At 47.8% G+C, this 11,228-nt stretch overlaps 1 long non-coding RNA gene across 1 annotated transcript; it reads right to left on the minus strand.

Annotated features, from left to right (window-relative positions):
• Positions 1 to 827: 827 nt before the first annotated feature.
• On the minus strand, positions 828 to 11,001 carry LOC144379401 (uncharacterized). The gene is made up of 3 exons (XR_013442274.1): positions 10,649 to 11,001; positions 3,150 to 3,386; positions 828 to 997 (listed from the first exon to the last, which is right to left on the minus strand). It is a non-coding gene; the product is annotated as an uncharacterized LOC144379401 (long non-coding RNA).
• Between the last annotated feature and the right edge of the window lie 227 nt (positions 11,002 to 11,228).

Raw genomic sequence — 11,228 nt, forward strand, 5'->3', positions numbered from 1 at the left:
TGCAGAAAGGAAAGGCCACTGGGCTGAGGGGGAGGGAGATCTGGGAGTCCCCAGCGTACAGAGGGACAGCAGGGAGGTAGGGGCCAAGTCCAGCACAGGCCACACTGGAAAGCAGAGCTACAAATGAAGAACCAGGAAAGGGAGCTTTCCCTACAGATTCTCTGTTAACTAACCCTGCTTCTACAGTGGGACTCAACACAGAGAGGCTACCGTCTTAGGAAGGGGACAGCGTCCCTTTCCCCAGTTCTCTCCTTGTGCCCCACCTTGCCCTCACATTGTGAGTCTCCGTGTCATCAACTGCAAAATGGGGGTAATACCATTTCCCCATCGCTGCTCTAAGAGGGAGGACTGGTGTTCTTCCCATCTTACAGATGAGGAACCCAAAGCTCTGAATGCTCACACATAGGAAGAGGCAGCCTGGGCCCTGTGCTGCTGGCTGCCTGCCTCCCCAGCCGGGACAAATCCAAGCAGCCCCCCAAGCCCCACCATGACCTGGAGACGTGGTGTGGCCGGCACGCATGCGTTCTGTGGGGCACCAGGGGCCCAGCTGCTCCCGAGGAGGTACAGTGAGATGTCAAGCGGGCAGAACCTGGAGGCAGATGCCTCGGGTTGAATCCCACATCTATGGGATCTTGGGAAGTCACTTCACACGTGTTCCTCGCCTGTAAACGGACGACTCTCAGAATAACAAAGCATTAGCCCCTGTGGTTAACAGAAGTACTTGGCCCCAAATAAGTAGCACCCTGCCAAGGGAAATGGAAGGCGTCAAAAAGGAAGTTGTAGACAAGCCTTGTGGTGTGGATACAAAATAAAGAGGGGGAAATTGGAAAGTGATGGAAGTGATTTATTAACCAGGGATCTTCAGAAGATCTCACTGGAGACGAAGCAACCCACCAAGGCAGGAAAACCAAACCCTCAAACACGGTGCCTCTGACAAGGCAGAGTAGAAGGAGATAAAGCTGGGGTCACAGTCAAGGTTAGGACAGTGTTTTCAGTCCTGCAATACATTAAGGTAACCAAATATTTTTATTTTTTTCACAGGAAACTGAGGGTTCTTTATTCTCACTGTACTTTTTTTTTTTCTCTTTTTTTTTATGAATGGGAGAGTATTGTTCCTCTCCTTTCATGAAAGAGAAACATTTCTCAGTTAACAAGTTGATAAGGAGCTGTAGAAATCCTTTGGTTTTATGTATTCAAGTAATATTCTGCCCTCAAAGCATCTGGAGTTGGGGTGAAGAGAACTTCTGGATTTTAGGTGCTGCTGGTGGGAATTAACCGACACAGCTGTAGTGAAGGACAACTTGGCAACACCTGGTAAACTTCACCCCAGTAATTCTGCTTCTAGAAATGTATGCTACACAAACCCTCATTCTAGTATGCAATGATTTATACAAAGTTGTGTAGTTGAGAGAATGTGATTTTGGAGCCAGACTGCCTGTATTCCAGCTCTGCTCCTTATGAGTTGTGTGACCGTGGGCAAGTTACTTACTCTCCTTGTACCTCGTTTTTTTCATCTGCAAAATGGGTAGAATAATAGTATTTATTCCACGGGTGAGGTAGGCTGAATAAAGTCTGTTCACATGTCTACCTCTTAATCCTGGAACCCTGTGGAATATGTTACCTTACATGGTAAAAGGGACTTCACTGTTGTGATCAAGTCAAGGATCTTGGGCGCCTGGGTGGCTCAGATGGTTGAGCGTCTGCCTTCGGCTCAGGTCGTGGTCCCGGGGTCCTGGGATCCCTGCATCAGGCTCCCTGCTCCTTGGGAGCCTGCTTCTCTCTCTCTTTCTCTCTGTCTCTCATGAATAAATAAATAAAATCTTTAAAAAAAAAGTCAAGGATCTTGAGATGGGGAGGTTATCCTGGATTATCCACGTGGGCCTGATGCTATAGGCGGATCTCAGTGAGTAGTACATGTGCCAGTGGGAGCAAGAGGGCGGAGCGATGCGAGGGAGGGGTCGTGAGCCAAGGAATGCGGGCAGCCTTCTAGAAGCTGGAAAAGTCAGCCTCTCCCCTGCACTCCTTAGAAGGGAAATGGCCCTTGGGGTGCCTGGGTGGCTCAGTTGGTTAAGCATCTGCCTTCGGCTCAGGTCGTGGTCCCGGGGACCTGGGATCGACCCCCGCTCAGGCTCCCTGCTCGGCGGGAAGCCTGCTTCTCCCTCTCCCACTCCCCCTGCTTGTGTCCCCTCTCTCGCTGTGTCTCTCTCTGTCAAATAAATAAACAAAATCTTTTAAAAAAAAAAGAAAGAAGGGACACGGCTTTGCCAACACCTTCATCTTAGATTTCTGACATCCGGAAGTGTACGATAATAAAGGAGTGTAATTTTAAGCCACTGAATTTGTGGAAACTAATACAATAGGCACGTTGTGAGGATTTGTGAGTTACTATAGGTAACTGCTTCAGTGCAGAGCGTGTAGCTGGTGTTCAGTAGATGTGGCTCAGAGGGCTGCCTGTGATCTCGGAAATGAGTTGTAATCCACATGGCCCGCAGGAGTGGAGGGATTCAAAACTCCATGCATACCACGAAACCACGGCAACGGCTAATAAGGAAGAGGCTGTTCTATAGGTATTGGCGTGGAGACAGGATGGTGACGAGGACAGGGATGATGACAGTGACGTCACTGCTGTTTTCTGAGTCCTCCCTGCCTGTCAGGCACTGAGCTAAGTGCTCTCCCTCCTTCCCATCCTCATGAGGATATGTGGGATCTGTTTCAGTCTGAGAGAAACCACAAAGTAATTTGAACGGGAAAAGTCTAACATAAAGAATTATTAACTGTAACAGGGGACTGGAGTAACAAGGCACTAGCTAGTAAGAAGTAAAGAGGACTTTTTTTTTTAAAGATTTTTATTTATTTATTTGACAGAGAGAGAGCACAAGCAGGGGAGCGGCAGGCAGAGGGAGAAGCAGGCTCCCCGCTGAGCAGGGAGCCCGATGCGGGGCTCGATCCCAGGACCCTGAGATCATGACCTAAGCCAAAGGCAGACACTTAACCGACTTGGCCACCGGAGCACCCCAGAAGTAAAGAGGACTCTAAAGAATATCGGAAAAGTAGATATAAGGAGCAGCCCTCATCCCCAGGGCTGAGATAGATCACTTCCTCCCCCAGCGAGAAGGGCCCCCATCCAGCCCCAGGTGTGAGCTCCAGACCTGGTTGGAGACGGAACAGCTGTAGCTCCTCGGATGGTAGAGACGTTGCTGAAGTCCCGCGCAGGCCCCATGGAACTTGCTGGAAAGCCATACTTTAGGGGGCTGGGGAAGAGGCACTCCACTGCTCCCAGGGTGGGCGTGGGGTGCTAAGGGGAAGCAGCTGATGGTGGCTGCTGCTGGCTACCCGTGCTGAAGGAGGCTGTACCTGGGGCACGAGCTGGGCTGGAGAAGCTGGGCCTGCGGCAGAAGCCAGATGAGAGAAGCGCATCACAACCGGGACGCAAAACTTCTGCCTCAAGAAATGGCTGTCAGCGCCCTCTACTGGCAAAGTTTAGCATTGTTTCACTTGGCAAAGGAAAATATTTAAAGGGCCCAGATGCATTTTTCACAGAGCAGACAAATATAATGAATTCGGAGCTGAGAGGCAATAAATAACTGGCACAGAACCATTAGTTCCATGTTCACAAATAAGGAAATGGAGGCCCCAGAGAGGGGAAGCAGCACAAGCAGTCCGAAGATTTGCTTTGCTCTACAAAGTGTTTAGAAAGCGGGTTGCAAAATCCGTGCTACATCATTGTGGTAATAACTCCACTGACCACGAACATGCACAGACATACTCTCCAGCCTGGAGAAATACACACACCAAATGCCACTGGTTCCCTTCAGGGCATGCAGATTACAGGGAATTCTCCTTGCTATATTATTAGGTTGAACAGTATGAAATTGCTGTGTTTGTAGGTCAAAAAACAGTGAAGTACTGGAAATTTCATGCAACTCAACATAGTATTTTTAAAAGATTTTTATTTATTTATTTGACAGAGAGAGAGAGCACAAGCAGGGGGAACAGCAGAGGGAGAGGGAGAAGCAGACTCCCCGCTGAGCAGAGAGCCAGTCGTGGGGCTCGATCCCAGGACCCTGGGATCATGACCTGAGCTGAAGTTAGATGTTTAACCGACTGAGCCACCCAGGCGCCCCTCAACATAGTATTTCTGTGGTGTAATGTTTGAAGTTTTCATCAGTGTGAATTACTTTTATAAATAGAAAATTATATATATATGTATGCATACACATATACTTCACATACACATATATACATAATAAATGTATGAATTATGTACGTGCTTTGGAAAGTCCTTCCTCTGTCTTTTGCCTGCAGGTGGTATCTTTCCCTTCAATAAAATAGAAAATTTAAGCTTAGCTAAGGGGGACCAAAAGACTTCAGGAGAAAATATTTGTTTTTCAACCCACTGGGAGGTTTCAAGAGCTACTTGCTAATGGTCCAAGCTTTATTTCTTTCATTTTTTTTTTTTTAAAGTAGGTCCCATGCCCAGCATGGAGCCCAATGCAGGGTTCAAACTCACAACCCTGAGATCAAGACCTGAGCTGAGACCAAGAGTCAGACGCTCAACTGACTGAGCCATCCAGGCGCCCTCATGCTTTATTTCTTGACAGCTTACCATATGGAGAACCTGTCATTTGTGATCTTTCTACTTATTTTATGATATTTAAGTCATGAAACAGAAAAGCTGCTGTTAAACAATGGTGGGTCTTATGTGATAGTTAACCACATTTCATTTTAGAAAGTATTTGAATTGAGCTTTGTCCTAAGTCTAAAATATTGAGAATTGGGGCACCTGGGTGGCTCAGTTGGTTAAGCATCTGCCTTCAGCTCAGGTCATGATCCCAGGGTCCTGGGATCGAGCCCTGAATCAAGCCTCACATTGGGCTCCCTGCTCAGTGGGGAATCTGCTTCTCCCTCTCCTTCTGCTGCTCCCCCATGCTCGTGCTCACTCTCTCTCTCTCTCAAATAAATAAGTAAAATCTACAATTAAAATAATTCAAATATTGAGAATTAAAGAAGACACTTCAATGTCTGCAAAACCATGAGAATAACTTTAAGACAAAAGTTATTTTGCCTTGGGGCGCCTGGGTGGTTTAGTCAGTTGAGCGTCTGCCTTCGGTCATGATCCTGGGGTCCTGGGATCGAGCCCCGCATCGGTACCCTTGCTCAGCGGGGAGCCTGCTTCTCCCTCTCCCTCTGCCGCTCCGCCTGCTTGTGCTCTCTCTGTCAAATAAATAAATAAATAAAATCTTTAAAAAAAAAAGTTACTTTGCCTCCACATTATAGCCTTCCCCAAAAATGGTTATGTGGGAAGGGGTGTTTTTCTTTTGGCAAACATGATACCCCAAAAAGAAGCTTCTCATGGTTCTTCCCTGTTGTGGTAAGCAGAATAATGACCTCACCCTACCCCCAAATGTCCATATCCTAATCCACAAAACCTGTGAATATTACATGAAAAAGGGGGAACTAAGGTTAGAGATAGAATTAAGTTTACTAATCAGCTAAGCTTAAGATAGATTATCCTAGATTATCCAGGTGGGCCCAGTATAATAACAAGAGTCCTCGAAAGGCAAAGAGACCAAAGAGCAGAATATAATTCTTGTGGTGGTGTTCAGGATGAACCACATGCCAAGCCAAAAAATAAGCCTCAATAAATTTAGAAGTATAGAAATAATAGAAAGTGTGTTCTCTGAACACAGTTGAATGAAATTAGAAATCAATTATAGTGGGAAACTTGGGAAACGAATTTGTGGAAATTAAAAACAACACACTCTTAAATAACCATATTTCAAAGTCAAGGAAAAAATCAAAAAGGAAATCAGAAAATATTTTGAGATGAATGAAAATGAAGACATAGCATACCAAAGCTTATGGGATGCAGCCAAAGCAGTGCCTAGAGGGAAATTTATTGCTGTAAATGCCTATATTAAAAAGAAGAAGGAGCTCAAATCAATAACCTAAACTTTTACTTTAAAATACTGGAAAAAAGAAGAGAAAACTAAACCTGAAGTGTGTGGAATGAAGGAAATGATAAAGATGAGAGTAGAAATAAATGAAACAGACTAAGAGGGGCGCCTGGGTAGCTCAGTCGTTAAGCACCTGCCTTCAGCTCAGGTCATGATCCCAGGGTCCTAGAATCAAGCCCCGCATCAGGCTCCCTGCTCAGCGGGAAGCCTGCTTCTCCCTCTCCCACTCCCCCTGCTTGTGTTCCCTCTCGCTGTCTCTCTCTCTGTAAAATAAATAAATAAAATCTCAAAAAAAAAAAAAAAAAAAGAAATAGAGACTAGGAAAGCAAAAGACAAAAATCAATGAAACCAAAAGCTCATGCTCTCTCTAAAAAAAGAGAGAGAGAGAGAAGACACACTACTAGAATCAGGAGTGAAAGAGGGGACATTATTAATGACCTTAAAGAAATAAAAAGGATTATAAAGAAACACTATAAGTAGCTGTATACCGATAAGCTAGGTAACTTAGATAAAATGGACACCTTCCCAGAAAGACACAGACTACCAAGAAATAGACCATCTGGATACATCTCTAACATGTAAAGAGATTGAATTAGTAACCAAGAAAACTACACACAAAGTCCTGGCCCAGATGACTTCAGTGGTCACCAAACACTTAGAGAAGAATTAATACCAGTTCTTCACAAATACTTCCAAAAAATAGAAGAGGAGGGAACACTTCTCAACCCATTATATCAGGCCAAAATTACCCTATACCAAAATCAGACAAAACTATAAACTTTCGGGGCACCTGGGTGGCTCAGTCGTTAAGCGTCTGCCTTCAGCTCAGGTCATGATCCCAGGGTCCTGGGATCGAGCACCACGTCGGGCTCCCTGCTCCGCGGGAAGCCTGCTTCTCCCTCTCCCACTCCCCCTGCTTGTGTTCCCTCTATCGCTCCGTCTCTCTGTCAAATAAATAAATAAAATCTTGGGGCACCTGGGTGGCTCAGTTGGTTAAGCGACTGCCTTCGGCTCAGGTCATGATCCTGGAGTCCCGGGATTGAGTCCCACATTGGGCTCCCTGCTCAGCAGGGAGTCTGCTTCTCCCTCTGACCCTCTTCCCTCTCGTGCTCTCTATCCCTCATTCTCTCTCTCTCAAATAAATAAATAAAATCTTAAAAAAAAACTATAAACTTTCACAAGAAAACTATAAACTAAAACCTCTTATGAATATGGATGCAAAAATCCCCAAATCAGTAAGCCAAATCTAGCAACATATAAAAAGAATTATATACCATAACCAAGTAGGATTTATCCTAAGAATGCAAAGTTGGTTTAACATCTGATAATTAATGTAATATATAATATTAATACATTGTATTAATGTAATACATTATATTAATAAAATAAAAAACACATCATTATCTCAATAAATGCAAAAAAAGCATTTGACAAAATCCAATACACTTTTATAATAAAAACTCTCAACACACAGGAATAGAATGCAACTTCCCCTGATGAGGGCATCTATGAAAAACCCACAGCTAACATTACACTTAATGGTGAAAGATTGAATACTTTCTTTGTAAGGCCAGGAACAAGACAAGGATGTCCACTTCACTATCTCCATTCAACATTGTACTGGAGGTTCAGATCAGGGAAATTAGCAAGAAGAAATAAAAAGCATCTATATTGGAAAGAAGAAGTAAAATTCTATTTGCAGAAGATGTGATCTTGTATATAGAAAACCTAAGGAATTCACACAAAAGCTATTAGAATTAATAAAGGCATCTACCAAGCTTGCAAGATACAAGATAAATATTTTATTTTATTTTATTTATTTATTTTTTTTTTAAAGATTTTATTTATTTATTTGACAGAGAAAGACACAGCGCGAGAGGGAACACAAGCAGGGGGAGCGGGAGAGGGAGAAGCAGGCTTCCCGCTGAGCAGGGAGCCCGATGCGGGGCTCGATCCCAGGACCCTGGGATCATGACCTGAACCGAAGGCAGACGCTTAACGACTGAGCCACCCAGGCGCCCCAAGATAAATATTTTAAAAATCGTATTTCTATAAACTAACAATAAACAATCTGAAAAGGAAATCAAGAAAACAATTCCATTTACAATAGCATCAAAAGAATAAAATACTTGAGGGGCACCTGGGTGGCTCAGTCGGTTAAGCGTCTGCCTTCAGCTCAGGTCATGATCCCAGGGTCCGGGGATCGAGCCCCACGTCCAGCTCCCTGCTCAGCGGAGGGCCTGCTTCTCCCTCTCCCTCTGCTGCAACCCCTGCTTATGCTCTCCTGCTCTCTCTCTGTCAAATAAATAAATAATATTTGAGGATAGATTTGACAAAAGAAACACAAAATTTATACTCTGAAAACTACCAAAACTTTGTTGAGTGACACTGAAGAATATCTAAGTCAATGGGAACGTCCCACACTGACGGATCGAAAACCTAATATTATTAAGATGGCAATACTCCCCCAAATGGATTTACAGATCAACACAATCCTTATCAGAATTCCAGCTAGCTTCTTTGTATAAATTGACAAGCTGGTTTTTAAATTCACATGGAAGAGGACACCTGGGTGGCTCAGTCAGTTAAGCATCTGCCTTTGGCTCAGGACATGATCACGGGGTCCTGGGATAGAGTCCCGCATGGGCTCCCTGCTCAGGGGAGAGTCTGCTTCTCCCTCTGTCCTTTCCCCTCTTCATGCTTTCTCAAATAAATAAATAAAATCTTTTTAAAAAATAAATTCAGGGGCGCCTGGGTGGCTCAGTCATTAAGCCTCTGCCTTCGGCGCAAGTCATGGTCCCAGGGTCCTGGGATCGAGCCCCACATCGGGCTCCCTGCTCCGTGGGAAGCCTGCTTCTCCCTCTCCCTCTCCCTCTGCTTGTGTTCCTTCTCTCGCTGTCTCTCTGTCAAATAAATAAAAATTAAAAAAAAAAAAAAGAAAAAAGAAACACCCATCAGGCTGCAGCCCGGGAAAAGACTAGAAGGAATAACAGAATCTTCTAGAGCACAGTCAGGAAGGATGGTGGAGGTCCAATGCGGGGAGCGTGGGCAGTGCAGAAGCTGTGCGGGGGTGGAGAGACAGGAATGAAAACAGAGGGCAAAATAGGTGTTTCTCACATAGGCTCCGAGTATCGACCCCTCAGAAACTCTCGCTGGAAGAATTTTCAGATGTGCCTTACCAGGAAGGGCCTTGAGCCCAGAAGGAAGGAACAGGATTCAAGAAAGCCATGGTGAGCAGAGAAAGGGACCAGAGTGGGTCAGGCAGAAAGGACAATGATTAGCACTCACATCGGGACATGGGAAAACAAGGTGGCCCTGGGTCTTCAGCAGCAGCAGACAGGGATGTGCTGAGGTTCCTGTGCTCGGGCCGAGGGTACAGAGCCCTCAGGTAGCTGTGTTTCTCAGTGCCCTGCTTCCGCACGCAAGGGGATATCAAAAGATTAGAAACAGTGTGAGTTTCAAAGCAGTGGAAAGAGAGACAAAGGAATCAAGAGAAGGTGAAGGTAGGGGAGGCTGGGGAGAGGAGGCAGGGCAGGGAGCTGGAGGGATCTACACCTCAGTGGGGGCGTGGAGCAGCTCGGGACAGAGGACCCTCTGGAGTTGAGGGTGTGACCCCACAGACGATAGCCTTCTGGGCTCATGCTGTGCCCCTCCCTTGGGCTGATCTGTCCCTGCGTGTGTGAGCCCCAACATTTCACTAAGACCTAACTCAGATGCTTTCTCCTCCAGGAAGCCTACCCTCCTTCCAGCCCACGAGGCCCTTGTCCTGACTCCTGGGCACCCAGCATTCCTAAGTGCAAGTCAGGGCAGATGGCATGGGCCCATGTCTGCTCTGTCACCAGCCTGGGCCCCAGAGAGTGTATATGGGTGTATGCCGGGGTACCTGGCTGCAAATCTCAGCTACTGACTATTAGTAATCTGTGTGTTACTGTTATGAGCGAAGGAGCCGGCTAGTGCGGGATGTGACCGTCTGGTGGGGTGACCAGTGCTAAGGCAGGGCTTGGACGGGAAACCGGAACACAGGCCTCTGGGAGGCTCAGGGAACACGCAGGAGGATGAGAGACGAGGGCAGCTTTAGCGAGGGCAGAGGGCAGTCAGGTAAGGCTTCATCACTGCGGGAGCTCTGAGCTAGACCTGGAAGGAGTGGGATTTATACACGGAGATGAGCAGGGCAGAGAATATTCCAGAAAGGGGGGAAGGCATGAGGGAAGGCCAGAGATGGGACAGTGAGGGGCTGTGTGTGGGGAGAAAGCGGTTCTTTTAGGGGGAAGGAAGGAGCTGCGGGTCAAGCAGGGATGTGGGTGTCAGAGGCTGGATGGAGGCAGGTGAGGAGGGCACAGAAGAATCTGGATGGGAACCCTGCCGGGGTCAGTGACAGCGGACGAGCAGGGAGCAGAGGAGGGTCTCGGCAGTCCGGTGGGTCTGGAGGACACCCTGGCAGCCATAGCCTAGGGAAGATGACAGGGAGGGCAGCCTGGTGGCAGCGCCCACAGTGAGCAGGGCAGGAGACTGACGGGGGAGGCGAGTGAGAGAGAGGAGGCGGGATGGGCCCGCGGGAGCCGTGATGAGATGCCAGGGGGAGAAATGGAGCAGGCGGGGGGCACCTGGCGCGGGGAGGAGGGCACCCACGAGGAGGTGTCCAGCCCCGAGCTGAAATGCGGGTTTGAGACTCTCCAAGGGGGACACATCACCTGTCAAAGCTTCCGGCGGTGGGAGAGAGTGAGGTCCGACGGTCCTGCCTGTGCCCACCTCCCAAGGCTCCCTTCCGAGCCCGCGGGCCGGTGACCACGGAACAGTCTCTGTCATCTGGTCGTCCCTCAGGGTGCCGGCTCCACGAGGGCGCAGACCTTGACGGCTGGTTCATCTCAGGATCTCCAGGCCCAGGACGGTGCCTCGCTCGCGCTCGGTCCGCATTGGCTGAATGAGTGAATGAATAAATACATGCACGAAGCTGCCTTCAAGAGGCAGGAGGAAGAGGACGCAGAGCCTACTGAACTGCACGGAGACGCCAAAGAGCTCTGCCGGGCCCTCCGGCCCGCGGTCCTCAAGTGTCCCACCCCCTCTGACGTCACCGTCGGGGCGGTCCCTGGTAGCTGGCCCGTCCCCCCAAGGCCTATTTCTGAGCTCCCGCCCCTCCCCTCTCATCACTCGGACACACCCCCCGGGCCTCTCAGACGCAACCGTCCAGCAACACTCGCCTCTTGTCTTCACCTGCCCCAGGACCTCCCCGCCTGCCCGGCTCTGTCCCTCTCACGGCCGGCACCTCTGTGC

This window comes from Halichoerus grypus, chromosome 11 (genome assembly GCF_964656455.1).
Source record: "Halichoerus grypus chromosome 11, mHalGry1.hap1.1, whole genome shotgun sequence".
Taxonomy (NCBI): Eukaryota; Metazoa; Chordata; class Mammalia; order Carnivora; family Phocidae; genus Halichoerus; species Halichoerus grypus.